The 23,933-nt window shown below is 35.9% G+C and overlaps 1 protein-coding gene and 1 long non-coding RNA gene across 10 annotated transcripts in view; one reads left to right on the forward strand and one right to left on the reverse strand.

The window, feature by feature from the left end:
* The window catches only part of LOC106875156 (uncharacterized), a 416,143-nt gene extending 401,266 nt beyond the window's left edge, over positions 1-14,877 (reverse strand). For 3 of the 9 annotated variants that reach the window (XM_089365264.1, XM_089365270.1, XM_089365275.1), the window contains exon 1: positions 14,555-14,865. The gene's annotated coding sequence lies outside the window, so the exon portion shown is untranslated. Of the gene's footprint in view, positions 1-14,554 lie in introns of all 9 variants that reach the window. The other 6 variants (XM_089365262.1, XM_089365259.1, XM_089365260.1 and 3 more) reach the window with 3 other exon arrangements.
* LOC128249590 (uncharacterized) overlaps positions 1-23,933 on the forward strand; it is a 41,342-nt gene that overhangs the window by 911 nt on the left and 16,498 nt on the right. The window lies entirely within an intron of this gene.

Below are 23,933 nucleotides of genomic sequence, written 5' to 3' on the forward strand. Positions count from 1 at the left end.
AATGTTTACATTTGTACATCATTTTGAAAAAAAATTTTTTAAAAATATTTCTGGAAATGATCTACTCATGTAATTTACGCACCAACTAAAGTTTATTTTTGTTTTTACAAAAAAGTGCGTAAATTACATGGGTTTTTACGTTATATATATATATATATATATTCATTAATATATATTTTCATAGATATATACATATATATATTCATACATACATACATACATACATACATACATACATACATACATACACACATGCACACATACATACATATATTCATATACACAGATACATATCCATACATACACACACACATACATATTCATATAAACACTTACACACACATATATATGTATATACACACACACATGCACACATATTTATACATACATGCATACATGTGCACACATATATTCATACATACATGCGTCCATATAAATTCCACAAATATATATATATATATATATATATAGTTTTTAAGTATGAAACGAAGCATACCCTAAAATTTTAGAGTAGTAATAATTAATATAGTTGTTGGTTATGACTGGTTAGTAGGGAGTTACCATTAATTTCACACTTGTAAGTTCTTAGCAGTGTAGGTGATTCATCAGACTTGTTGGCCAGAGGCACATAACCTCTCTACAACTGAAGGTAAGAAAAAATCTTGGTCAGTCTGGGTTGTGGAAATATATATAAATGATTTCCAGCTAATCCTGAGAATTTGATGAAGACATTTTTGGTAAACGAATCTTAATGATTCTATATGGTGGTTGTAAACAGTCCATGTTTCTACCAAATAAAGAAGAGAGGAGAGTACAGATGCACAATAGGGCAAAATTTTTGTGCTGAACTCAGTATGTCCATTGTAACTATACAGTGCATTAGAGAACCAAAAGACTTTGCTGTCTTTTGAATGCAAGATGCATTTTCTCTACCCAGAGTTCTTTTTGAGTTAACCATGCTGCTGAGGTTTTTAAAGGAACGAACAACAGCTAACTTTTCATCTTTCACATACATTTGGACAACAGCAAGAGCCTGCCCTGGTGTAGATTGATATGGATGTTTTAAAGAGAGCAGAAATGTTATCGGTTCACACTATGCTAGTTTCTGATCAGTTGTAGTGGACTGGCTATTGAATACAGATGGGGAATTAGTGCATCTCTAAGCAGGTTTTTTTTTTTATGGTGAGCTTTCTGTTAAGAAGCAAAAATAGTGCAAACCAAAAAAAGCAGCATAAAGACTTGCTAAAAACCAGTCTTGGGGAGTTGAATATACCATACAAAGATGTTGAATCTATTGCTCTTGACAGAAATAAATGATGAGAAAAAGATCTGGGTAAAGTATGCAAAATGAAAGGAGAATAACAGAAAAATAACAGCTTGCTAAAAATAGAAATAGTTCCATCCTTCAGTTGTTCAACAGAATAGTGCCATCCTTCAGTCATTCAACATGTTGAAAGACTTGTCAGGTTGGCTTCACTTCACATATTGAAACTAATTTTTGTCCAGTTTACCCAAATGACATAAAGATCATTTCAATGGATATGCTGAGATGCCAGATTTGTAATAAGACATGTTAAGTCCAGTGTTAATCTAAAGAGGCATTTTAATATTAATAAATCAAGCATAACATTCAAATATTGTGCCACTTGAGTGGGAGACATATTTGCTGTTTGTAAAGCAAATTTCAAACAGTTCTTGGAACTTAAGCAGTCACTTACATGTTCATGCACGGAAAGACAACATCTAACAAGAAGCGGTTGAGCTTTGAATAGGAACAGACTACTTCTCTTTCTCTCTGTCTCTCTCCCTTTCTCTCCTGCTCTCTCTCTCTCTCCCTTTCTCTCCTGCTCTCTCTCTCTCTCTCTCATTATCATCATTTAACATCTGGTGTCCATGCTGGTATAGGTTGGACAATTTGACCAGAGCTGGTAAGCTGAGGGGCTGCACCAAACTCCAGTCTGATTTCGCATGGTTTCTATGGCTGAATGCCATTCCTAACACCAACCACTCCAAGAGTGTAATAGGTGCAAATTACATGACACCAGCATGGGTGCCAGTTACACAACACTGACATTGGCCACATTGCCTCTGTACATATGTATTTATGTACATAGACAAGAATGTGTATGTATATATGTATACATATATATATATATGAATGTGTATATATGTGTGTATATATACACATATATGTGTGTGTATATATATATATATACACATATATGTATATATATGGATGAATGTATTTATATATACACACACACACACATATATATATGTATGTATGTATATATACATGTATATATATATGTATGTATATATATATATATATATATATATATATATGTATGTATATATGTATGTATATATACATGTATATATATATATATATATATATATATATATATATATATATATATATATATGAATATATATACACATATATACACTCACACACATACATATGTGTGTATATATATATATATATATATATATATATATATATATATATATATATATACTTTATTTAAAAGCAGCAGAAATATAACAAAAGTTGTTACTCAGAGTTTCATGTACCCGTTTGTCAGACAGTTTTGTTAAACAAAAAAAAAAAATGTTTGACTGATATCAATTGCAACAATATTGTTATCCCATAATTTCTGAGAGTCGAAGAAGCTACAAGTGAGTGACATAGCAAAGTTGACTTTAGAGCAAATTCAAATAATTCATATTTAAAACAAGGCAAAAATAAATAAATAAGTGTCCAGTTTGTGAGAGTGCTGTTGGAACGAAACAAGTAATAGGGGTAATACAATGAGTCTCACTCACACTCTCCTAGTGACCACCAGTATTACATCTCTCGAGTCAACCTTCCTATGTCACTCACTTGTAGCCTCTTTGACAGTCAGAAATTATGGCATAACAATATTGGTGCAATTGATATCGGTAAAAGATTTGACTATGTCTACCATGAAAGTCACATAGCAAAACTGTTTGCAAAGTGGTTTCATCTTTCTCATTTCTGAATTTAGCACCTTCTTCTCAATACACAGCACTTCTGTTAAGTACAAAATGGGCTCTCTCTCTCTCTCTCTCTCTCTCGGTGATCCTATCAACTTAATTGCGCCATAGTTAAACCATATTCCTCACACTCTTGCTACTGAACAGTAAATCAACGACCTACTTGCTCCTGTCTCCAACAATTCTCACTCATTATGCAAATTATAATGACCTTCATTTCAACCATATCTTTCTCACATCAGCACTATCCACACATGACCAAGATGTCTTACAATGAACCTGTTCTCCTTTCAGGTTTTAGAAAACATCATTATATAGAGAAATAACAATTTTGTTCCCTTCAATAACTCCCAAAGCACATTTGCTGTTCATAATAAGAGAACAGTGCTGTACTGGACAGCATGCAATTCAAACCCTCCAAGTTATTGTGACAAATGCTAAGGCCTCATAATATCTGATCTTCCCTGGCAACTAAAATTGCATCTCAAAGACTAACCATACTCTTTAGAGCCAGAAAATTGTTCCAGCTCTGAACAGTTTGGGACCCACTCCAGAGCTCCAAACTTAATGGAACACTGCTATGATACCTGGCACGATACTTCCACCACACACACAATGTAAGTTTAGGGATACAAATAAGAGAAAAAGAACTTGATATGCAAAGTGTATGTAAATAAGGGTTGGTTGACATCAGAAATGGCATCCAGCTGTAGAATATGCATCAGGAAGTCCTGTCTAACCATTGACTTCATGTAAAATAGTGGACCATAAAAACAATGACCGATGAAAGCAAACTGACAGAGATGTTCCAGTTAGACATCAACTATATCAACTGTTTGTCTTAGACAGCTTGTGGAGGTTTAGGGATCCTGGGTGTTTTTCCTTTGACTTAAACGTATACTCCCCCACACAAAAAAACTAATAAATAGGGGCAGATGTAGCTGTGTGCTTGACAAGTTTGCTTTGCAAGCATGTGGTCTTTGGTTCAGTTTCACTGCGTGACACTTTGGGCAAGTATCTTCTACTTGTAGCCCCATGTCAACCAAAGCCTTGTACGTGGATTTGATAGATGGAAATTGAAAGTCTGTGTGTGTGTGTGTGTGTGTGTGTGTGTATATATATATATATATATTTGTTCATATGATGATATCTCCACAATGTGTTGATGAGAAAAACATGTAATCGCTACCAATATAGCAAGAGATTTCTCCGCAAAGGTCTAAAGTAGACTCCTTAAGGATCGATCTCCTTAGTTATATATCAAATTAAAATTTTTGATATATATATATTTATATATATATATATATATATATATATATATAAGTTTGTATCTTTGTATTTGACTTGCACCACTGTATGACAACTAATGTTGGGTTGTTTACATCCCCTAAACAATGTTTCAACAAAAGAAACTAATAAGTACCAGGCTTAAAAAATAAGTACGAGGGTTGATTTGCTCAACTAAACCTTTCAAAGTACTGCCCCAGCATGGTCACAGTCCAAAGACTGAAACAGGTGAAGCAATTAATGATAAAAACCTTATAAACTTATCTTCCATTACTGAAAAGAATTGGGAACCCATAGCTTACAGTGAAATCTGGTCACCATCAACAGAATATGCTGCTACTCTACCATTTGGTACCATTCTGTACCGAAAAAAAAAAAAAAATCTCAGCCACTATTTTTACTTCAATTCTTTCACCCTACATATGAAACTATTCTAATATACAAGATGAGTAGGTCAGAACGATGAAGACATGAAGATGTGTTATTGTTTTGCTTATCACAGCAGGCAATAAATACCCTCAAAAGAATTTCATGGTTGAATGAATCAGCCAGTTGGTTATGTAAGTGTTTGAAGTTCAGGTGTTGCTTCTTAAAATAATAATAATGCCTTGAAAAAAAAAAAAAATTAACTCCCCCTCCTTGTCTTGTTATGCTGTGCTAATGAACAGCAAGCTTAAATGAACAATTTAATTTGTCAGGAAACTAAATATAATTCATTATCATTTAGAGCTGTGAGATGTGTAATCTAATGACAATGATGCCTATAAGTAGAGTTACACACCATGTGTATGTATATATATATGTGTATATGGACACACACATACACACACTTATAGTCACTCACTCATAATCACAAGCATATCTTGGTGTAACTTGATAAACACACAGGATCCTTAATTAAAATTGAATCATTATCTTCATTAGGCATCTATCTTTGCATTAAAAGGAAAAGAAGAGATTTTACAATTATTTTGGCAGTCTCCAACAGAAACCAGCAAGGTATTGACTCTTAAAATATGCTACAACAGTCCCTGCCTTGCCTGGCGATACACTAAGCATAGAAAACCACATAATTGGATGTAGCTACTATCGATTCAATCAGCTTCCTCAGCAATTAACGATGAGTGTATCTGATAGAAGACCATAAATAAGATTTAAAATATACATCATCACTATCAGAGTAGTTTTATTACCATTTTTCTATCCTGGCATGTTTTGATTGTATTCTCATGTCTTGCTACTGGTTGTACTCCTTCATCTTGTCATATCCGCCATAGATTTTTGCCACTTGGCCATGCCATCCATCCACCTTTTCCACCCAATATTCCTGGTAGGGTTGGAGGTGGGTAGAGTCCTGAATAGGGTCCTACCTAAAGCAATTGCCATTACACTTTCTGACTTGATTCTCAAGAGTGACTGAGACTAAGACAAAGGAGATTATCCAACCATTTCGATCTTGGTCTACCCCTAGGTCTTCTGCCATTTGGCTCAACTTGAAGGATTTGTCTCGTGATTCTTTCCTTCTACATTCTAATCACCTAGCCATGCAACAGAGAAAAGCCAACCAAATTTCTGTTGAATATGACTTACAATGCAGATGGAGTGCATTTTATCATACCACTCTCACAAAAGGTTGTCATTGATTGGACTAAAATGCTCCCTCTATGTTTCTTTTTTTGCTTTTTTTTTATCTGGAGTTACTATATACATAGGCGCAGGAGTGGCTGTGTGGTAAGTAGTTTGCTTACCAATCACATGGTTCCGGGTTCAGTCCTGCTGCATGGCACCTTGGGCAAGTGTCTTCTACTATAGCCTCGGGCTGACCAAAGCCTTGTGAGTGGATTTGGTAGACAGAAACTGAAAGAAGCCTGTCGTATATTTTTTTTATGTGTGTGTATATGTTTGTGTGCCTGTGTTTGTCCTCCTAGCATCGCTCGAGAACCGATGCTGGTGTGTTTATGTCTCCGTAACTTAGCGGTTTGGCAAAAATAGACCGATAGAATAAGTACTAGGCTTATAAAGAATAAGTCCTGAGGTCGATTTTCTCAACTAAAGGCGGTGCTCCAGCATGGCCGCAATCAAATGACTGAAACAAGTAAAAGAGTAAAAGAGTAAAGAGTATCCCATTTAGGTATGGATTCTATAGACCATACATGCCCTTCAAATACCCAGCTACCTTATAATATCTGTGTGATACATTTTATCATACCACCAACACAAAAGAATTTGCCTATTAAAGCCGCAAGGAGTCACCCCTGATTTATACCAATTCTTATTCAGAATTACTGCCTTCCTAGATGTGCTACTTGCATGTGGAATTCATCTCTTCTGTTCATATCTTCACTTTTGGTATGGACTAGGGTGCCATGCCATCATAAATAAAGATTAAAGACAAAAAAGACTTTCTTATATTGTATCAGGTAATTCATTATGACGGGAGCTTGTTATGAGAGTAATGTACATAAGCCTGCCAGTGGCAGGTTGATGCCTCCATGGCAGGTAGGATGCCTATGTACCAAAGGGGAGTTAGGTAGATTTCCAAACTGACAGACTAAATCCAACTGGCCTTACATTATCAGAAGTAGTGGTAGAAAAGGAATGGATGAGGCTTGATAGAAGAGGAATGGATGAGGCTTGATAGCCAACTTGCAGACATGTATTGTTGCCTTTTGTCTGACTGTATATGTGTCCATGTATGATAGAGGGTGTCTTACTGAAGAGGTACACACATGGCTTATCTATATATCTGGTGAGAGAGAGGGAAAGTGGTGTGAGGTGAAGGTATTTTATCTTATAGGTCTTGGAAGGATAAAAGATAAAGTAGACTAAAGTAGTATTTGATTTAACCAATTAAAGGGTTGATGACTAAATTATGTAGTTTGTCTGTTGTTCTAACAATCCTACCAACTTACTGATGTGAGTGAATGAAGAAAGGCAAAAAAAAAAAATGGAAAAAAAGGATCTATTCAATTTGACGGCCAGATCTTTTAATTAATTTTTTTTAACTAAACACTTTGAAACTTCAGATACTAGTAGAATGTGTCACAAAGAAGAGGGTTTACTCTTAACATTTTTGACAAAATTTTGTATTTTAGAAGTTATTTCATGTTAAAGTTGTCGTATTTGGGTAATTTTAATCAATCACTGACGTGTATTCAGCTGAAGAAAATTACTGCTGCTGGTTGCAAACAACAACTTCCAGGTCCATTATATATATATATATATATATATATATATGTATAATACAAATAATAAATGAGTATATGCATATATATGTACATACCTACATCTACATGTATATATAGATGCATATCTGGGTACAGGACATTGCAAAAAAACGTGGACAAAATGATAAACAAGAGTACAGAAAATACACAGGCCAAATAGAGAACATTTCCTTCATCAGCTGCCACCATTCTAACACTAAGCATTTCGAAGAGATACACACACACACACACATTAATAATAAGCAGAAGTTACAGAGTGATAATGGCCAAATTCGTGTTTGATAAGTGCCAATGATATATATACAAATATATAGATGTGTAAAAAAAAATCTCACGCAATCGAACCAATGAAAGACCCTCTAACTGGTCGCTTGACACACTAAAAATAGCAGCTAAAGTATCCCCTTACCTAAATCACACGGCCATTGTACGTAATGTCCTAGATTATCCCTAAAAAGACGATTTGGCTGGAATGTCTTTGATAATAGGCTTGCTGTATCAGGGTTGACTTGAGACTAAATAGCAACAAAATTATGGTAAATTTCTATATTAACATCTGCATGATTTTCATTAAGGAAAAAAAAAAAACCAAAAAAAAACTTGGATTTTTTTGCATGGAATCAAGTACCCTGACCTCCTAATATGCTGCAAATCCCTTATTTTGGTTCAGAAAAAAGGGTGGGAGGAACCCCCCCCCCCTCCATCTGGAATCATAGGAATTTTTTTTTTTTTTTCATTGAATGAATTCCTGTGACCTCCTAATATGCTACAAAACTCTTTTAGGGGTCCGAAATAGCATGTCGAGCGACCGAGTAGAGGCATACAGTATGATATAAAACAACAATCCCTGAACTTTTTTTGCACAATAGACCTGTTCCATGCAAAACAGTTTTACCACAGAATGGGGTATCATGCACATAATAAAACACAATAAAGTGTATAATATATAATTTAATTATAACATCTAATACATTTATATTATGTATATAGTGCAAAGACATCCTGCAGACTATGATAGGCCATAAAATAGAAATAAAATTCTAAAATTTATTCTTTCTTTGCAGCCCAGTACTGAACAATCCTCTTAGCTTGGCACTGGTCTCCATAAGAAAAAAAGTCACAAAATGCTACATGAGACTAGAGAGCTATGAGCCACATGTTGTTCATGTACACCCAACAGTAACACTTCTACTAAAGCGAGTGGGAGATAAATTTGCCCTGATATCTTCTGAAAAATATAGCCTGGGCTGGCTTGCTCAGCCCTTTAAAAAACTATGTCATATTTATGGCCGTATGAGACCTCCTTTAGAGTTGTTCATGCACACATTATCTTCCTTGAAAGATATGATTTGAGACATATCTGGCTGTTCATATTTCTTGCAGTTTAAGTAATCACTCTCTCTCTCTTTTTTTTTTTTACTTTTTGTTTTGCTTGTTTGATCTGGTGGTAAGTACTGTCATGGTTAATATTTCTTTTGAACCTAAAAAAGACCCTCTCCCACCTCTGTGTGCATTCTTTTTTTTTTTAATGTACACTGCCTTGGCACTGTTGAATAATGACTAAGTTCTCGTGGTATGTAGTGAGATTCCTATTCATTAATCATGTCCAAGGTCATAAGGTAGCTGCAGGGATAGGAGAGGGGATTAAACATCTGACAGTGGAATATATGTTGTTGCATGTGTGTGTATGTCCAAACGCATACACACGCACACTTGAGCGCGCACGCACGCGTGTGTGTGCGCGCGTGTGTGTGCACGCGTGTGTGTGTGTGTGTATGTGTGTGTGTGTGTGTGTGTGTGTGTGTGTGTGTGTGTGTGTGTGTGTACACAAAAAAATGAAAGAGGAGTGGCAAACAATGCTGCTGCCTTACAAGTCTATATATTGTTGCAAGGGAAAGTAAGAGCAAGCAAGAATGCTATTGATGTAGGAGAGAAACAGGAAGCAAAGAGATTTGAGATGGTAAGAAGAGATATTTCGATGTGGCGGCGGTTCTACCTGCTAGAAACAGCAGCTGTGATGAGTCAGAAGCAGAAGAAGAAAAAAGGAACAATAACAAAACAAACAAAAAAGCAGTACATGTTGTGATAGAATTGCCCGGTAACAGCATGTTTATAAAACACCTGCAGTTCCTCATGAATCTAAAAAAACTACAATCAAGATGATTAAAGAATGAAGCATTGGTAAATTGACCCTTTTTATAAGAACACCCACCTGAAGACACTTCTGGTTTTCTGATACAGATCTTTATTGTTTAACCCTTTTGTTATTGTATTCATTTTGAGATGGTCAGTTTCTTTTCTTTACTTTAAACAAAGGGTTTAGTAAAATAACTTAGTTATCATTCAGCTAATGTTAGGAACATAAATTGTGACTAAGATTTGGTGGAAGATATTTAATTCAAAACTTATGGAAACAAAGACCTCTGTACTCAGAGCCAGAGCCGGTTTCAGCCGGATTGGTAATGAAAGGGTTAGTGTTCACATATTTAACCCTTTGGCATTCAGAATACTCTATCAAATCTAATGTTTATTTAATCACACTGTTTTCAACTAATCTTGCATTATCTAGTAGTTCTGAGATCTTGATGTGATTGCATATTTATTTTTGAATCACATTGTCAGATAGGTGTGTGAGGCTGGATCTGGTTTGAACATAAAACAGGTAGAATATCTGGGCTGGATATGGCCAGTTTAAATGTTAAAGGGTTAAATCTTTCCATCGTAATTTTCAGGCAAAGATATGTCTGTGTGATTATGAAATTTGTAGCAAGAATGTGGTTTGGGGTTCAATCTGGATGCACAGCATTTTGCGCAAGTGTTTTCTTCTACAACCCAGGGTCTATCAGCTCCTTGTGAGTGGATATGCTAGATGAAAATTGTAGTAACCCAGTATGTATGTGTGTGCATGTATGTTGTGTATGTATATGTGTGAATATATGTGTATGTATATATATATATGTCTATGTATCTATGCACGTGTGTATATGTATGCATCTGTGTATGTATTTGTGCATGTGTATGTGTGTTTGTGTGTATACATATATGTGTGTATGTAGTTCAAATGTACAGGAAGCAAAAGACAGAGGCAGTTGAGGGAACAACGATCAGGTATATCATTTTGACACTTGGGGAAAATGGAAAAGTCTTTTACATTTCGAGCCTACAGTCTTTCGACAGAAAGGGATGACAGGAAAAAACGCATGGAGAGATAGAAAAAAACTGAAGAGAGAAAACAAAAACGTCAGGATTTAATGGTCCTACATATGTATGTTCTGTATGTATATGTGTGTATGAATGCATGTGTGTATGTATGTTGTGTATGAATGCATGTGTGTATGTGTTTATAATGCATGTATGTATGTTGTGTATGTGTGTATAAATGCATGCGTGTATATATGTTGAGTATGTATATGTGTGTATGAATACATGTATGTTGTGTATGTATGTGTGTGTATGAATGCATGTGTGTATGTATGTGTGTGTATGTATGTATGTGTGTATGAATGCATGTGTATCTATGTGTGTGCATGAATATATGTGTGTATACATATGTGTATGAATGCATGTGTGTATGTATGTTGTGTATGTATATGTGTGTATGAATGTATGCATGAATGAATGTGTGCATGTTGTGTGTGCATATGTGTGTATGTATGTTGTGTATGGATGTGTATGAATGCATGTGATGTATGTTGTGTATGTGCATATGTATGCAAGTGTATATATGTGTGTGTGCATGTATGCATGTGTGTGTATGTATGTGTGTATATATGTATATGTATGTGTGTATATGTTTATGTGTGTGTGTGTGCATATGTGAGTCTGAATGTTGATTCCATATGCTTTCTCATATAATGTCTGAGAACTAAAACACCACAGTAAACAATTTCCCGTTCTTCACTGATATGTGTGAAGAACTGTGGAATGGAAAACACCTTACTTGTATATATAAAAAAAAAATGTGAGAGTTAGTGATAGGAAAAGCAGCCAGTAACAGCAAAATCTGCTTCAAAAGACTTCATTTAACCCATACCAGCAAAGAAAAATGGGCATAAATATAATAATAACGATGATTATGATGATGAAAAAAAAAAAAAAAAAAAAAAAAAAGCAGTTTGACATGGCAATGAAAGTAAAAATTATTTCACTAAATTCTTTGTTAATTTAAAAATTAATGCAAATGAAATGGCAGCCATATTTCTTTTAAATTACAGTCCTGAAAAAATTTGTACAATCATGAAAATATTTTGCTGACAATAACGAAAGAACATATAAATTTTACTTTAAATGAATTTCTATGGAGATCATCAAGAGGGTAGTGATGTGTGACGTGCAAAACAAAAGCAAAAGAAGAGAATGGAAGCAGATATCTGGAACTTGATATTTTCATGGTGACGCTTTAGTTTCAATTGTATCGGAAGGTGATGGTGGGAGAGTGCTAACGCATTTTTTTTTGTTATTGTCTCAGTGTATTCCATAATTATTGTTACACATATCTATCTACCAACCTACACACGCACATATATACATACACACATACATACATATAGACAGACAAACAGGCAAATATAGAGCAGAAACTCTAGAGTAAAATTATCTATGACATTTAACATAAATGTGTCGTTATTAAAAGCAAGAGGCTGCAGTTTCTGTTGGGCAAAAAAATCCCTTTATAGACATATTGCGTTATAAAACACAATATAGTTCAGAACAAGGCGGAACAAAATTGACCTGGAAGCGAGTGCAACAACTGACAGATGCACATTTCACCATTTTTATGGCTTTTCAATGACATACCCTTGTGTTACTACTGTAACAAGGTCAAATTGGGTAATTTAAAGTATATAGAAACATTGTATGAACAATACAATGGTTTGTAATGATACGGCTTAGGCTGGAATACAAAAGGGAGACCCCCTTTGGTCATGAATGACCATGGGATTACACCTAGAAAATTCCCCTCTGAGGTACAAGTCCAGGCAAAGTTGTTTATGGAAGACAAGCAGTCGCCCATACATACCATCCACCCCTTTCCATGCCACCGATATTATCCAAAGGAAAGGCAAAGCGGCTGATACAGCTTGGCACCTGTGACGTCGCAACTCATTTTTACAGATGAGTGAACTGGAACAACATGAAATAAAGTGTTCCGCTCAAGAACATAACACACACGAACTCACTACTCAATGACTATAAGCCCAATGCTCTCTAACAACTGAGCCATGCACCTTCATACTGGAATACAAATTTTCAAAAATAGACATATATTAAGTATGTCATATAGATAAAGATTTCACTCTAGAGCTACCTCTATTGCATAATTTAAATTTCATTCAGCCTAAACAGCTTTACTGCAACCAGTCCATTGCTTATACATAGTTTCTATATACATCAGACTAGCAGATTCAACCTCTTTTCAGAGGTGGCCCAAGTACTTGACACTGACAATCTGTAACAATGGCAGTATGCACATCTATTGGCCTCATAGTCAATTCTGGGACAATTTTATTTCACCTACTTCTAAAGTACATTGTTTTTATTTTTAACACAATACTCTATAAAGGGATTTTTTTTTTCCTCTGGACAAAAATTGCAGCTTCTGTTTTTTCAATGATACATATCTGTTAAATATGTCATATAGATAAGAGAGTTATAAGTACATACATATAACACACACACACACACACACACACACACACAGAACACACACACATACATACACATAAATATGTCATATAGATAAGAGAGTTATAAGTACATACATATAACACAAACACACACACACATACACACATATATATCCTAACACATGATAATAGATAAATACACCAAGACACACATATACATAACTACATTTGGAAGAAACTGAACACAATACATAAGGCTGAGTGTGAGCATATATATATATATATATATATATATATATATATATATATATATATATATATATATATATATATATATATATATATATATATATATATTTATATATATATATATTGCATTCTGTTTGTTTCTTACCTGACAATACTACAAGAGTTACACAAATCTGATAAGTTTTTACAATACTAACAGAATTATTTAAGTTTGATAAGTGCATTAGCAAGGAAGCCTAGGCCGTTGAGTAACTATACACATATACATCTGCTTGTCACTGCTAAACACTTTTGCATTAAAAGCTGTCTGTTTAAGTTGCACATTTTGAATCCTTTCAACATTAAATATATATACATATATATATATATATATATATATATACACACATATACACTTTACTCCAGTCTCAGTATTGAGTACTCTCTGCATTTTAGAAGCTACAGTACCAATACTACTTCTACCATATATACACATATATGAGAAATAAAGATAAATACAAGTTTATATAATAAAATTAAATAATATATTATTTTAAAAAGAACAATCAGGCATTGTAAACATGTAATATATACATATATACACATGACACGTGTGAAATAAACCAGTGTTTGAGATGGGAATATCAAAATCTAATAAACAGTTGTAGAATCTACAGACAATATTGAACATGTCACACTAGCTCATTACATATGCAGGTCAGTGGGTTGACATGGAGGTCAGTGCATGTCAATGTCACATCAAACATGGAGATCAGTTACAGCAATATATAAAATATAAATGTAAAGCAATAAAATCCAAGGACCTTTGAAAAGAGAAAGTTTGAGCAGGAAAGAGAGAGGGAGAGAGAGAGAGAGAGAGAGAGAGAGGGAGAGAGAGAGAGAGAGAGATAGAGAGAGAGAGAGAGAGAGAGAGAGAGAGAGAGAGATAGAGAGAGAGAGAGACTGAGAGAGAGACAGACAGACAGAGTAAACAAAAAAAAAAAAGGGTCAGAAGAACAAAAAAAAAAAAAAGTATTTCTATATATGGAGATGAACATTTTTCAGGCTATATTATTAGCATTATTCTGCAATTGAGAATTTAAAATCACTTCTTTAACTTTTTAAAAATTATATTTGGAAAGAGAAAAATGAAGAAATACTTACTTTTAATTGTTAATTTTTTTTTGTTTTTTTTTTTCAATCTTGCTTATAAATTTTAGAAATATTATTTGTCAGGTTCTAAAATCCTTTCAGTTTAATAACTTGGAATCATCAATAGGTTCTGTTTGATTCATCAATTCATTGCTATGACAGATGATGATACATGCCCTGCAATATAGAACAGAAAAGAAAAAGTTTAGTTAAAGACAATTACTTCATGACGATGGCAATTTGTTTCTGTTAAAATGGTCCACATTTTGCAAAACATGCAAACAGTGGGGCCACTATTGAATCTTAAAGCAATTGTAAAACAAGCAACTATGTAGATCAGTGGTTCTCAACCAGGGTCCCTATAATCTTTGGGGTTCTATACATAATTTTTTATGGTAAAATTTATGTGTAATAAATTGTTTATACTTCTATGACACACAATCTTTTAGCACAATTTCTAATATCATCATCATCATCATTGTTTAACGTCCGCTTTCCTTGCTAGCATGGGTTGGACGATTTGACTGAGGACTGGCAAACCAGATGGCTACACCAGGCTCCAATCTGATCTGGCAGAGTTTCTACAGCTGGATGCCCTTCCTAACGCCAACCACTCTGAGAGTGTAGTGGGTGCTTTTATATGTACGAACGTACACATACACACATATATATATATTTATATATATATATAAGTATATACAATGTTCCGAGTTCAAATATACATACATGGGGTATTCGTCTGTAAAAGTACTTACTATATATATATATATATATATATATATATATATATATATATATATACAGTTATGTCTCGATATACGAGTAAACCTAATATGAATTAAATATTAAATGGCTGGGTGGGGGGTCCACCTATGTAAAATAGGATTCAAAGGGGTCCATAGACAAAAAAAAAATGGTTGAAAACCACTGGTGAAGACATTGAAATTAAACTGGAATTTTCTAAGCAGCTTCTATGCTATGCAATCAAATATGTCAGTAAGAAAGAATCGTCTAGAATGTCAACAACTGTTCTTGTGAAGAAAGTTTCTGTATACTATGTGCAATAATAACTTCAGTTTACCTGTGTGAGACTCTGAGATATTTGTATATAATATGCAGAATGTTCACCTGATAATACCCTTTCAGTGGTCACACAGTCATAAGGTCAAGCCTTATTGTATGACAGTGTGATTAACAGCAATACTAAACTCCACCAGGACAATGACAAGATCAAACTACAGAGGAGAGAGTCAGACAAGGAGACAATACTTCACTAAAGCTTTTTTACCTCTTGCCTGAAAGATGCTTTCATTAGAGAGACCAATTAGGAAGGCAAGGAAATCAATATTGATGGTGAGCACCTCGCCCACTTAGACATCACAGACATCATCTGGACAGCACATACACTACAGGAAGTCGATGTCATCTTCACCAACAACCACACTACCAGCTGGATTCAACATATACCTGAATAAGACCAGGTTAATTGATCGACAACCACACAATTTTAGCAGAAGCACCATAGATGGTCAGATCACTGAGTAGGAGGACAGTTATTTCTTCCTAAGAAGAACGGTGACACAAGACAGTGATAAGTGACCATAGAGATTAAAAGAATTGTGTTCAGTTGTGCAGCTTTTGGAAGGGTAGACAACACTACAAAAAAACACCAAGATAATCAAACAAAGTTTACATGTTAGTGAAGACACACATCAATGAGACATGGGAATAAGTAACATAATACACATACACTTATAGTCATACAGTGCAAAATGGAGAGCAATATTCTAGGCATTGGTCTGCATAATTGGTAGAAGAAGGCCTGAATCTGGCAGGAGAGAGGTACTGATGACACAACATCAGTGCCATCAAAGTAAACAAATACAGACAGGACGGTCATATTACATGATTTAAAGGCCAAAAGGTGGATAATCTGAGAGATAGAATAGACACCAACAGATAGCACTTCATTACAGAGTAGACCAAAATCAAGACAGTGCAATAATCTTCCCCCACCATCAGAGCCTGCATGGGCAAGCATAGCTAGAGAGATGCCAAGGGAGACAGGCCTATTCCTAGAGTGGTACTATCCCAGGTACAAAAACATATTGTTGACATTCATAAGGAACATCACTAATTTTCCATCTCTCTCTCTCTCTCTCTCTCTCTATATATATATATATATATATATATTATAATAATAAAAATAAAATGACATCAAAAGAATGAGACCTTGATATTAGGTAAATAGAGGAATTTGATATATGAGTAGTTTAGGACTATCAGTAAGTTGTCATAATAGAACTCAGAGTTTCAAATGCCGGAGCTAAGATCTACGATGTATTTTCATCGGCTACTATAACAGACTAATAAAAAAAAAAACCATTGGATAAAAGGAAGTTACTCTAATAGGTAGGAAAAAATATAAAAGATGAAAAATACACGCAACCGTATTCTCAAAATATATAGACATAAAAACCCTCTCTCATTTCCTTGACATATCTCAGGATTTACAAAAGAATATTTACAAACCCTATAGAAAGCCCAACAATCTTAGTTATATTAATGTAGGTTCCTGCCCCCACCCATAGTTTTTAAGAATTTAGCCAAGAATATTAGTAGGAGAATTTCTAGCCTCTCCGCCGATATAAACATTTTTAATAATGCTGCCCCACTATATAACAAAGCTCTTAAAGATAGTGGATTTAAATAGCTTACACACCTGCTATTAAGCCAGAAATAAAGAAAAGGATACATAGACACAGGAAAATTATTCCCCCAAAGTGACTTTTAATATAGGTAAATATAGGTAAATATCACGTGTTGCAAGACAGTGTAGGAGAGAGAATAGTGATGTTGTAGGAGAGAAATGTGTTCGCATGGATGATGGTACGCTTGCACTAAATGAGGATGCAAAGAAAGAGGTCTGGAGATGCCACTACGATAGATTGCTTAATAAAGAGAATGAATGGGAGAAAGAGAGCCTGCCGTATGTCGACCCAATAGAGGGACCAGCTATCCGAGTTGATAGTACCAGGGTAGATAAAGCAATTAAGAGTATGAAGACCGAGAAAGCCCCCGGCCCATCAGGAATCACTGCAGAGATGCTCAAAATATCTGGCAGTGTTGGCTATAGCCTAGTCACCCGTATTACGAACCAGGTGATACACGAAGGAGTCATACCCAATGACTGGTGTAGCAGCATCATAGTCAACTGCTACAAAGGTAAAGGTGACGCTTTAGATACAAATAATTACAGAGGCATCAAGCTGTTAGATCAGGTTATGAAAGTTACAGAGAGGGTCATAGCCCAACTAATTAGGGAGCGAATCAATTTAGATGAGATGCAGTTTGGGTTCGTGCCAGGTAAAAGCACTACTGATGCCTTATTTCTAGTGAGACAGTTGCAGGAGAAATACCTAGCTAAGGATAAACCTCTGTACCTGGCTTTCATTGACATGGAGAAAGCCTTTGACAGGGTCCCCCGATCCCTTATCTGGTGGTCAATGAGGAAACTTGGGATAGAAGAATGGTTAGTGAGAGCTGTGCGAGCCATGTACAGAGATGCTGCCAGTAAGGTGAGGGTTGGAAATGAGTACAGCAATGAATTCCGGGTAGAGGTAGGGGTCCACCAAGGTTCCGTCCTCAGCCCCCTCTTATTTATCATAGTCCTCCAGGCAATCACAGAGGAGTTCAAGACAGGTTGCCCCTGGGAGCTCCTCTATGCTGATGACCTTGCCCTAATTGCGGAGTCACTATCAGAACTAGAGGAGAAGTTTCAGGTGTGGAAGCAAGGTCTAGAATTGAAGGGCCTTAGAGTCAACCTAGCTAAAACCAAAATCCTAATAAGTAGGAATGTAGATAAAACACAAACCCCTTCAGGTAGATGGCCCTGCTCAGTATGTAGAAAAGGAGTAGGTAGTAACTCTATAAGATGTACCCGGTGCAAGCTATGGACACATAAGAGGTGCAGCAACATCAAAGGCAGGTTAACTAGCAAGTTAGTTTTTGTTTGTGGCAGATGTTCAGGTGCAATAAAGACTGTAAACAAACAGGAAACAACTTCTATCTCATTCCAGGGTGAAAAACTAGAGGTAGTTGATAGCTTCCGCTATCTGGGCGACCAAGTTAGTAGTGGGGGTGGGTGCGCTGAAAGTGTAGCTGCTAGAATAAGAATAGCCTGGGCAAAGTTTAGAGAGCTCTTACCCCTGCTGGCGACAAAGGGACTCTCACTCAGAGTAAAAGGCAGACTGTATGACGCATGCGTACGAACAGCCATGCTACATGGCAGTGAAACATGGGCTGTAACTGCTGAGGACATACGTAAGCTCGCAAGGAATGAAGCCAGTATGCTCCGTTGGATGTGTAATGTCAATGTGAATACCCGTCAGAGTTTAAGTATCTTGAGAGAAAAGCTGAACATTAGAAGCATCAGTTGTGGTGTGCAAGAGAGACGATTGCGCTGGTATGGACATGTGGTGAGAATGGATGAGGATAGCTGCGTGAAAAAGTGCCACACCCTAACAGTTGAGGGAACCCGTGGAAGAGGTAGGCCCAGGAAGACCTGGGCTGAGGTGGTGAGGCAAGACCTTCGTACATTGGGCCTCACCGAGGCGATGACTACTGACCGAGACCTTTGGAAATGTGCTGTGCGTGAGAAGACCCGGCAAGCCAAGTAAGATCGTTGCCAGTGCCCCCGGACTGGTTCTTGTGCGGGTGGCACATGAGATGCACCATTTTGAGCGTGGCCGTTGCCAGTACCGCCTGACTGGCTCCCGTAGGATTTTCGAGCGAGATCGTTGCCAGTGCCCCTGGACTGGCTTGTGCGGGTGGCACATAAAAGACACCATTTCGAGCGTGGCTGTTTTCGTGCAGGTAACACGTAAAAGCACCCACTACACTCTCTGAGTGGTTGGCTTTAGGAAGGGCATCCAGCTGTAGAAACTCTGCCAAATTAGATTGGAGCCTGGTGTTGCCATCCGGTTTCACCAGTCCTCAGTCAAATCGTCCAACCCATGCTAGCATGGAAAGCGGACGTTAAACGATGATGATGATGATGATGATGATGATTTCTTGTCACTTGTAGAGAGAAACTTTCCAATACATCATAAATATAAGGAAACTCTTTAATAGGCAAAACCTAAAAATTAGTTTTAGTTCAACCACAAATTTTAAAAACATAACTGCACACAGTGCGAAAAAACAACATGTACCTTCAATGTAATTCTCAAACAGAAGCAGTTGACACAACACTCTGTGTGTGTGTGTGTGTGTGTGTGTGTACGTGCGTGCGTGAAGATTGGACCTTTCGATTACATGTACAATCTGACAGATTCCCATATAATTTGGTTCATCCAATTTTACTCACAAAGGTTGGGTCAATTGGAAGGTAAGCTCAAGGTGCTGCTACACAGTCAGATAAAAACCAGGACTTTAAAATTGCAAAATAATCATGAGTGTGTGTGTGGAGAGAGAGAGAACACATTATTGTTGAACAAACATGTGCAACCATTTTTGAGAAGCAGGCTGCAAGAGACATGGCTCATGATCAAACAGGCAGGCTGCACCATACAAATAAAAATTGAAGGTAATTTTTTCATTAAGCATTGCATTCATAAAGTCCCATGGGCCACAGTTTCCTTATGACTGTCATAGAGACGACACACAAAATTTGGGATTACATTATTAGGAAGACTACCAAAACTGGTTTGGTTAAGGTAATTAAAGTACATTATTATAGAAAATATGTTTATAGAGAGAAAGAAAGGTTAAGATACATTATCATGTGCATAGATTATCATGTAGGCTATAGTGAAAGCTTAAGGTATATATAATCATGAAGACCATATAAAAAGGTCAAGACATTACAGTATAGACTGTAAAGAAAAATGATTTAAAAAAATGATCTTTGACTATTTGATCTTGAAGGTTTGGGAGAATTATATAAGAAAAATGACTTTTAGAACACAAGACAGCATTCTATTGTGTTCAGTAAATATAGCCAGAGTGATTGAGAAGGAGAAGTGATAGGAATGTGGGAGGAAAGAGGAGGAGAAAGTGGAATAGATATAAGGGAGAGTGAAGAAGGAGTGATGTGAAACACATGTCCTTTATCATTGTTCTTCCAAGAACAATGGAGAAGACAATAGTGAAAGGTATTTGGAGGAAGGGAGAGAAAGAGGGGGGGATAGGGAAGGGAGGGAGGCAGGGAGAAATGAATTGAAAGAAGGAAAGTGGAACAGTGAGATAGCAAGAGAGAGAGAGAGAGAGAGAGAAACAGATGTAAGTAAGCAATAAGATGGTTTCAGAAACAGTGTGTGTGTGTGTGTGTGTGTGTATACACACGTTTGTGTACACACACACAAATATATATATATACACATGCATACAAACACACTTGACTTTGTTTTCATACATATATATATATATATATATATATATATATATATATATATATATATATACACACACACATATGCATCTACATATACATATGTATACATACACATAATATACTTACACATAACATATATATATACACACACACACACACACACACATATATATACATATATAACATACATACAATAATGCATTAATATGCATATATATGACCAGAAAAAAAAGCCCCCTTTACTTGTATCTCTCTCCTAAAACAAAGCAAATCAAAACCTCGCACATCTCTAAATGCGACAACATAAAGCAATGAACTGATTAACCCTTAATTGAACCACCTACATGATTTCATAATTCCATATGATCTTGTCATTATTTATGATCTTACACAAAGGCATGACAATGATTATGCAAATTCTATGACTAGTCTTTATACATTTATGTCTTCATTAAGCATTCAAGAGCCTCTTTGATTTTAATAATAACATTGATACCAATTATTATAATTTTTAATCAACTGTCAACCAATTTTTAAATGCTTGTTAAATGATTTTTTTAACATTCTCATTTTTTATGCAACTTTTGGTTACTCTTTTACTCTTTTACTTGTTTCAGTCATTTGACTGTGGCCATGCTGGAGCACCGCCTTTAGTCAAGCAAATCGACCCCAAGACTTATTCTTTGTAAGCCTAGTACTTATTCTATCGGTCTCTTTTGCCGAACCGCTAAGTTACACGGACGTAAACACACCAGCATCGGTTGTCAAGCGATGTTGGGGGGGGGGGGGGAAACACACACACAAACACATACATACATATATATATATGACGGGCTTCTTTCAGTTTCCGTGTACCAAATCTACTCACAAGGCTTTGGTTGGCCCAAGGCTATAGTAGAAAACACTTGCCCAAGGTGTCAAGCAGTGGGACTGAACCCGGAACCATGTGGTTGGTAAGCATGCAAGCTACTTACCACACAGCCACTCCTATATATATTTCTTGTATACTATATGTTGAGATTAAGCATTCAAGTGATTTTATATTCGTATATCTATGTAGAAGGTACATTCAACTATTTTGTATGATTTTTGTGATTTGAATACCTATAACTTTTGTATATTTGTTGTTCATGCACAGATGCACGTCTATGCACACACACATGCACATTTGTATCCATACATCAATGCATGTGAGTATATATGTATATGTTATTGATAATGACATTCACCAAAACAAATAGAGCTTTGACCAGGAGAAAGTGATGTCATCAGATGGTATTCAACAACCAAGTGTTTTAACACCCTTCCTTATATACATATATATATATATATATATATATATATATATATATAGACGATTGTTGGATACCATCTGATGACACCTATATATATATATATATATATATATATATATATATATATATATATATGTATAGACTCAACCCATGCCAGCTTGAAAAGCAGATTTTAAACAATGATGATGATGATGATGATGATATATATATATATATATATATATATATATTTGTTTTGCAAGATTTTTGATGTGAAATCGTGTGTTGTACTTGGGGATGGTCATATTGCCAGTTTAGCCAATAAAAACACACGCACTGTATATTTGGTGTTAATTTGCTTCAGCTTTATATTACATTAATCTTAATCTAATTTCGGCCAGAGTTCTTTCGTCACACTTCTGTGACCTCATCAGTGGTCCTTTGTTTCCTTCCTTCTTATGTGTGTCTCACCTTGCTAACTATCAGCCATTTTGTATTTTGTATTCCTATTGTATGTGTCTACGCATGCGTGTCCTTCAATGTGTCTGTGTCTTTTGTAAGTGCATGTGTGTATGGGGAGTGTCTGTATCACCTATATTCTCTGTTAATACGTGTTCGTTTGTATTTGTTTTTATTTATTTATTTGTTCATGTGTTTTTTTTTGTTTTTTTTTGTGTTTAATTAAATTTTGTTAACGTATGTAGTATTTAATTCCATTTGTTTATCTATGTATTGTATTATACTTTGTTCATATTATTATTGGTTTATGGGTAACATGTTGTCACATGCTGTGGTTTGTGGTTTGTTAGTGGTGTGTGTTAGTGTTCCATTCTAGTTTCCTATTCAGGCTAGGTTTCCCTTCTATTATGTGTGTAGCTTCAGTAATTTGTCTAAGTGCTGCATCACTGCTATGTGTAGATAAAATTTTAATTTCTATGTTGTTGATTGAGCCTCTATGTTCTTGCTCAGCGTGCTGGTACAGAACTGATGAGTTCTTCCCTTCCTTAAGTTCCCTCCAATGTTCGTTTGCCCGCTCCCCTATGCTCCTTGCTGTTTCGCCTACATATGTCATTGTCTTATTTCTGCATCGTCCCTCTGTACATCTTATACTATAGACCACATTTCTGGTTTTGCAGTTCGTTTGTGGGCTAAATCTACATACGATACAGTTCCTATCAGTGCAGGGGGTTCTACTGAAAGGGTATGTTCTACTGATAAGGGATTTAATAGGGTTGCCTAGCCTTTCAACAACCTTAATTCTTAGCTTAAGTTTGTCTAGGGCCCTTCTAAAGCGGTACGTCAGTTCGCCTCTAGGGGTGGTGTCGACGAACATGACGCTCTGGTACTTGTGGCTACCGTACCATGAGCTTGCCTTCCCTATTTTCTTCTTAGTCCTTTCTATGGTGTTCCATGATTTGCTCCTATAGAGTGGGCAAATCCCATTCCTATCGTTGCGTTTGATTGTTTCAAACTTCTTCATAGCTCCTTTGTATACCCTGATCCTTTCTTTATGGCTGTAACCTGAGAACTGCATGCAGTGGATGAAATGTTGTATATGTCTCTTTAATTCTGTAGGGTCGCACATGCAGGAGACATTTCGCATTACTCTGACGAGGTCTGCCATCAATATGTTGAATTTGGCATTGTCCGCAATAGCCGAGTTCCGGTGGATCAGGTATTTGGAGGCCATAGGTTTTGTATAGTGTGAATGGAGGATTCTGGT

This window comes from Octopus bimaculoides, chromosome Z (assembly GCF_046866305.1).
Source record: "Octopus bimaculoides isolate indiv1 chromosome Z, ASM4686630v1, whole genome shotgun sequence".
Lineage (NCBI taxonomy): Eukaryota > Metazoa > Mollusca > Cephalopoda > Octopoda > Octopodidae > Octopus > Octopus bimaculoides.